Raw genomic sequence first — 7,983 nt, forward strand, 5'->3', positions numbered from 1 at the left:
TTGGACTCTTCTCAGAATGCTTTGGTAAGATTAAATTGAGAAAACTGGCATAGAGCTACATAACATTGGCTATGCTATCAGATCACTTACTAGACTTGTGACCCAAGCAAGTTACTTGTTGGCAGTCCTATCATCTGAAAAACAGGGTAAGTAATGTTCCCTTCTCACCTTACATGAGAAAATGTAGGTAAAGCACTTGACAAACAAGCTGATGCATATTCAGCACAAAATTAATGTTTAACTGTGGCAGTTACAACAATGATACATGTTACAATGATAACAGTAGCTTATCAGCCCAGACAAAAGATGAAGAGGAAAACACATATACTGCAAAAAATAACTGGAGGATTTTTTACTGTTTTAAAATATCCGGTGCTCTTTCCTTTTTTCCTTTGTGCAACTTTGCATGGGTTGATTGAATGTAAATAAAACTGAATTAGTATCTAGATGTCAAATAATAGAGAAAACTTTGCCATTGGCCAACCTCCCATTATAGAAGTTTCTTTTTCCAAGACTCTAGATGTCTGAATTTTCTAATTTGAATAAAAATTCAATTTAAAATTTAAACTATTTCAAAAGTGATTAAGCTGGTATTTGAAATGACTAAGCATAATCAACACTATTTCTTTCAATGTTAACCATTCTTGAGGGAGGAGTCAAGATGGCAAAGAAGTAGCAGCCTGAGACTACATCAGGTAGCAGGAGATCAGCTCGATAGCTTATCTAAACATTGAAAACACCTACAAATCCAACAGGAGATTGAAGAGAAGAAGAACAGCAATTCTAGAAAAAGAAAATCAACCACTTTCTGAAAGGTAGGACTGGCAGAGAAGTGAATCCAAAATGATGGGAAGAGAGACCTCGGGGGAGGGACCAGCTCCCCGCAAGCGGCGGAGCAATGGAGCACAAAATCAGGACTTTTAAAAGTCTGTTCCACTGAGGGACATTGCTTCAGAGGCTAAACCAGGGTGAAGCCCACGCAGGGTCAACGTGGCTCCAGGTCCCACAGGATCACAGAAGGATCGGGGGTGTCAGAGTGTCACAGAGCTTGCAGGTATTAGAACGGAGAAGCCGGCTACAGAGACAGAGCCGAGGACTGAACTCTCAGCTCGGGGTTACCTTGAACTGGTCGCGGGCTGGGTGAGCTCGGAGAGCACTGGAGGCTGGGGATACGGGAGTGATTGGGTGCTGTTCTCTGGGAGCACACTGAGGAGTGGGGCCCCGGGCTCTCTGCTCCTCTGGGCCGGAGACTGGGAGGCCACCATTTTCATTCCCGTCCTCTGGAACTCTACAGAAATCTTTCAGGGAACCAAAGCTCCCAAAAGGGAACCCGAGTGGATTATTTAATCCAGCCCCCGCAAAGGGTGGTGCAATTCCGCCTCAGGCAAAGACACTTGAGAGTCACTACAACAGGCCCCTCCCCCAGAAGATCAACAAAATATCCAGCCAGGACAAAGTTCATCTACCAAGGAAAGCAGGTTCAATACCCAGGACAGCAACAGAATTCCAGAGGAGGAGAAAGCAAAGCACAGAACTCATGGCTTTCTCCCCATGATTCTTTAGTCTTGCGGTTAATTAAGTTTTTTTTTTTTCAATTTTTCTTCTTTCTTTTTTCTTCTTCTGCTAAATTTTTTTAAACTTTTACCCTTTTCTTTTTTAACGTTTTTTGACTAGTTTATCTAAAATATATATTTTTTCTTACTTTTTTATATTTTTTCTTTATTTGTTTTATTTTTTAAATTTCTTTCTTTTTATTTTTCTGAACCTCTTTTTATCCCCTTTCTCCCCCCCACAATTTGGGGTCTCTTCGCATTTGGTTACAGCACATTTTTCTGGGGTCTTTGCCACCCTTTTAGTATTTTATTAGATCCTTCATATCCCTCTTATCTGGACAAAATGACAAGGCGGAAAAAATCACCACAAACAAAAGAACAAGAGGCAGTACCAAAGGCTAGGGACCTAATCAACACAGACATTGGTAATATGTCAGATCTAGAGTTCAGAATGACGATTCTCAAGGTTCTAGCTGGGCTCGAAAAAGGCATAGAAGATATTAGAGAAACCCTCTCTGGAGATATAAAAGCCATTTCTGGAGAAATTAAAGAACTAAAATCTAACCAAGTTGAAATCAAAAAAGCTATTAATGAGGTGCAATCAAAAATGGAGGCTCTCACTGCTAGAATAAATGAGGCAGAAGAAAGAATTAGTAATATAGAAGACCAAATGACAGAGAATAAAGAAGCTGAGCAAAAGAGGGACAAACAGCTACTGGACCACAAGGGGAGAATTCAAGAGATAAGTGACACCATAAGACAAAACAACATTAGAATAATTGGGATTCCAGAAGAAGAAGAGAGAGGGGAGCAGAAGGTCTATTGGAGAGAATTATTGGAGAGAATTTCCCTAATATGGCAAAGGGAACAAGCATCGAAATCCAGGTGGTGCAGAGAGCCCCCTTCAAAATCAACAAGAATAGGCCCACACCCCGTCACCTAATAGTAAAATTTACAAGTCTTAGTGACAAAGAGAAAATCCTGAAAGCAGCCTGGGAAAAGAAGTCTGTAACATACAGTGGTAAAAATATTAGATTTGCAGCAGAGTTATCCACAGAGACATGGCAGGCCAGAAAGAGCTGGCATGATATATTCATAGCACCAAACAAGAAAAACATGCAGCCATGAATACTATATCCAGCTAGGCTATCATTGAAAATAGGAGGCGAGATAAAAAGCTTCCAGGACAAACAAAAACTGAAAGAACTTGCAAACACCAAACCAGCTCTACAGGAAATATGGCAAGGGGTCCTCTAAGCAAAGAGAGAGCCTAAAAGTAGTAGATCAGAAAGGAACAGAGACAATATACAGTAACAGTCAAATTATAGGCAATATAATGGCACTAAATTCATATCTCTCAATAGTTACCCTGAATGTTAATGGGCTAAATGCCCCAATCAAAAGACACAGGGTATCAGAATGGATTAAAAAAACAAAACCCATCTATATGTTGCCTACAAGAAACTCATTTTCGACACGAAGACACCTCCAGATTTAAATTGAGGGGGTGGAAAACAATTTACCATGCTAATGGGCATCCGAAGAAAGCTGGGTGGCAATCCTTATATCAGATCAATTAGATTTTAAGCCAAAGACTATAATAAGAGATGAGGAAGGACACTATATCATACTCAAAGGGTCTGTCCAACAAGAAGATCTAACAATTTTAAATATCTATGCCCCTAACGTGGGAGCAGCCAACTATATGAACCAATTAATAACAAAATCAAACAAACACATCAATAATAATACAATAATAGTAGGGGACCTTAACACTCCCCTCACTGAAATGGACATATCAACCAAGCAAAAGATCAACAAGGAAATAAAGGCCTTAAATGACACACTGGACCAGAGGGACATCGCAGATATATTCAGAACATTTCATCCCAAAGCAACAGAATACACATTCTTCTCTAGTGCACATGAAACATTCTCCAGAATAGATCACATCCTGAGTCACAAATCAGGTCTCAACCGGTATCAAAAGATTGGGATCATTCCCTGCATATTTTCAGACCACAATGCTCTGACGCTAGGACTCAATCACAAGAGGAAAGCTGGAAAGAACCCAAATACATGGAGACTAAACAGCATCCTTCTAAAGAATGAATGGGTCAACCAGGAAAGTAAAGAAGAATTGAAAAAATTCATAGAAACAAATGATAATGAAAACACAGCTGTTCAAAATCTGTGGGACACAGCAAAGTCGTCCTGAGAGGAAAATATATAGTGGTACAAGCCTTTCTCAAGAAACAAGAAAGGTCTCAAGTACACAACCTAACCCTACACCTAAAGTAGCTGGAGAAAGAACAAGAAAGAAACCCTAAACCCAGCAGGGGAACAGAAATCATAAAGATCAGAGCAGAAATCAATGAAATAGAAACAAAAAAAAAAACCAATAGAAAAAATCAATGAAACTCGGAGCTGGTTCTTTGAAAGAATCAATAAGACTGATAAACCCCTGGCCAGACTCATCCAAAAGAAAAGAGAAAGGACCCAAATAAATAAAGTCATGAATGAAAGAGGAGAGATCACAACTAACACCAAAGAAATACAGACAATTATAAGAACATACTATGAGCAACTCTACACCAACAAATTGGACAATCTGGAAGAAATGGATGTATTCCTAGAGACATATAAACTACCACAACTGAACCAGGAAGAAATAGAAAACATGAACAGGCCCATAACCAATAAGGAGATTGAAACAGTCATCAAAAATCTCCAAACAAAAGCCCAGGGCCAGACAGCTTCCCAGGGGAATTCTACCAAACATTTAAAGAAGAACTAATTCCTATTCTCCTGAAACTGTTCCAAAAAATAGAAATGGAAGGAAAACTTCCAAACTCATTTTATGAGGCCAACATCACCTTGATCCCAAAACCAGACAAGGATCCCACCAAAAAAGAGAACTACAGACCAATATCCTTGATGAACACAGATGTAAAAATTCTCACCAAAATACTAGCCAATAGGATTCAACAGTACATTAAAAGGATTATTCATCATGACCAAGTGGGATTTATTCCAGGGCTGCAAGGTTGGTTCAACATCCGCAAATCAATCAATGTGATATGACACATAAATAAAAGAAAGAACAAGAACCATATGATACTCTCCATAGATGCTGAAAAAGCATTTGACAAAGTACAGCATCCCTTCCTGATCAAAACTCTTCAAAGTGTAGGGATAGAGGGCACATACCTCAATATTATCAAAGCCATCTATGAAAAACCCACCACAAATATCATTCTCAATGGAGAAAAACTGAAAGCTTTTCCGTTAAGGTCAGGAACACGGCAGGGATGTCCATTATCACCACTGCTATTCAACATAGTACTAGAAGTCCTAGCCTCAGCAATCAGACAACAAAAAGAAATTAAAGGCATCCAAATCGGCAAAGAAGAAGTCAAACTATCACTCTTCGCAGATGATATGATACTATATGTGGAAAACCCAAAAGACTCCACTCCAAAACTGCTAGAACTTGTACAGGAATTCAGTAAAGTGTCAGGATATAAAATCAATGCACAGATATCAGTTGCATTTCTCTACAACAACAACAAGACAGAAGAAAGAGAAATTAAGGAGTCAATCCCATTTACAATTGCACCCAAAACTCTAAGATACCTAGGAATAAACCGAACCAAAGTGGCTAAGAATCTATATGCAGAAAACTATAAAGTACTCATGAAAGAAATTGAGGAAGACACAAAGAAATGGAAAAATGTTCCATGCTCCTGGATTGGAAGAATTAATATTGTGAAAATGTCTATGCTACTGAAAGCAATCTATACATTTAATGCAATCCCTATCAAAATACCATCCATTTTTTTCAAAGAAATGGAACAAATAATCCTAAAATTTATATGGAACCAGAAAAGACCTCGAATAGCCAAAGGAATATTGAAAAAGAAAGCCAAAGTTGGTGGCATCACAATTCCGGACTTCAAGCTCTATTACAAAGCTGTCATCATCAAGACAGCATGGTACTGGCACAAAAACAGACACATAGATCAATGGAACAGAATAGAGAGCCCAAAAATAGACCCTCAACTCTATGGTCAACTAGTCTTCGACAAAGCAGGAAAGAATGTCCAATGGAAAAAAGACAGCCTCTTCAATAAATGGTGCTGGGAAAATTGGACAGCCACATGCAGAAAACTGAAATTGGACCACTTCCTTACACCACACATGAAAATAGACTCAAAATGGATGAAGGACCTCAATGTGAGAAAGGAATCCATCAAAATCCTTGAGGAGAACACGGGCAGCAACCTCTTCGACCTCAGCCGCAGCAACATCTTCCTAGGAACATCGGCAAAGGCAAGGGAAGCAAGGGCAAAAATGAACTATTGGGATTTCATCAAGATCAAAAGCTTTTGCACAGCAAAGGAAGCAGTTAACAAAACCAAAAGACAACTGACAGAATGGGAGAAGATATTTGCAAACGACATATCAGATAAAGGGCTAGTATCCAAAATCTATAAGGAACTTAGCAAACTCAATACCCAAAGAACAAACAACCCAATCAAGAAATGGACAGAGGTGGGCTCCTGGGTGGCTCAGTGGGTTAAGCCGCTGCCTTCAGCTCAGGTCATGATCTTGGGGTCCTGGGATCGAGTCCCACATTGGGCTCTCTGCTGAGCAGAGCCTGCTTCCCTCTCTCTCTCTCTCTCTCTGCCTGCCTCTCTATCTACTTGTGATCTCTCTCTGTCAAATGAATAAATAAAATCTTAAAAAAAAAAATAAAGAAATGGGCAGAGGACATGAACAGACATTTCTGCAAAGAAGACATCCGGATGGCCAACAGACACATGAAAAAGTGCTCCACATCACTCGGCATCAGGGAATACAAATCAAAACCACAATGAGATATCACCTCATACCAGTCAGAATGGCTAAAATTAACAAATCAGGAAATGACAGATGCTGGCGAGGATGCGGAGAAGGGGGAACCCTCCTACACTGTTGGTGGGAATGCAAGCTGGTGCAACCACTCTGGAAAACAGCATGCAGGTTCCTCAAAATGTTGAAAATAGAACTACCCTATGACCCAGCAATTGCACTACTGGGTATTTACCCTAAAGATACAAATGTAGTGATCCAAAGGGGCACGTGCACCCGAATGTTTATAGCAGCAATGTCTACAATAGCCAAACTATGGAAAGAACCTAGATGTCCATCAACAGATGAATGGATAAAGAAGAGGTGGTATATATACACAATGGAATATTATGCAGCCATCAAAAGAAATGAAATCTTGCCATTTGCAAAGACGTGGATGGAACTAGAGGGTGTCATGCTTAGTGAAATAAGTCAATCGGAGAAAGACAACTATCATATGATCTCCCTGATATGAGGACGTGGAGATTCAACACGGGGGTTAGGGGGATAGGAGAAGAATAAATGAAACAAGATGGGATTGGGAGGGAGACAAACCATAAGTGACTCTTAATCTCACAAAACAAACTGGGGGTTGTTGGGGGGAGGTGGGGTTGGGAGAAGGGGAGGGGGATTATGGACATTGGGGAGGGTATGTGCTATGGTGAGTGCTGTGAAGTGTGTAAACCTGGCGATTCACAGACCTGTACCCCTGGGGATAAAAATATGTTTATAAAAAATAAATAAATAAATAAATAAATAAATAAATGTTAACCATTCTTGGTTTCATTGGAGGAATTTATTGACACTTTCTAAAATTCTTCATTATATATAAGGCTTATGAATCACAGACCTGTACCCCTTAAACAAATAATACATTTTATGTTAATTAACTGAATTTAAATTTTAAAAAAGCTATGATGCTCAAATTCTCAATGAATAATTATGGATGTGAAAGCTAAAATTGTTATTCTGACATGGGGCATTATGTTTTTAAAATCTTATCAACTTTAACTGAATAAAACATTTTAAAATTAAAAATAAATAAATAAATCTCCTCATTATGTATCTGTCATGTCTTCTTCCTCCCTACTACATGGAAACACTCTCAGGAAACCACCCTTAATAAGATTCTCATTCTGAATAGGAAGATCTGGAATGGTTTTTTCCGTTCATTCTTGCCATGCCTGACAAGTTTCTAAGTTACTCAAAGTCCTGTATATTGATTACATAATACCCAGATATGTTAGGATAAATTGTCCTAATAGATAACAAAATATTTGTAATCAGGACTCTGATAAAGAGTACCAATTGTCTTCTTAAAAAAGAATTCAACCTTTTGGGTTTTTTAACCACATCTTAACATTTCCTAATAACATTAAGAGCAATTTTACATGACATTTATAAAGAATATAAAGTTGTAGAACTTTATATTCAGTACTATATAGTACTAGCAGAACTCTGCTAGTAATATGAAGACCTGGGTCTTAGGTTCAGCTTTGCCACTTTGTAGATAGGCATCACGGATTTAAAATGTACC

The sequence above is a fragment of the Meles meles genome, chromosome 2 (assembly GCF_922984935.1).
Source record: "Meles meles chromosome 2, mMelMel3.1 paternal haplotype, whole genome shotgun sequence".
NCBI classification, from domain to species: Eukaryota; Metazoa; Chordata; class Mammalia; order Carnivora; family Mustelidae; genus Meles; species Meles meles.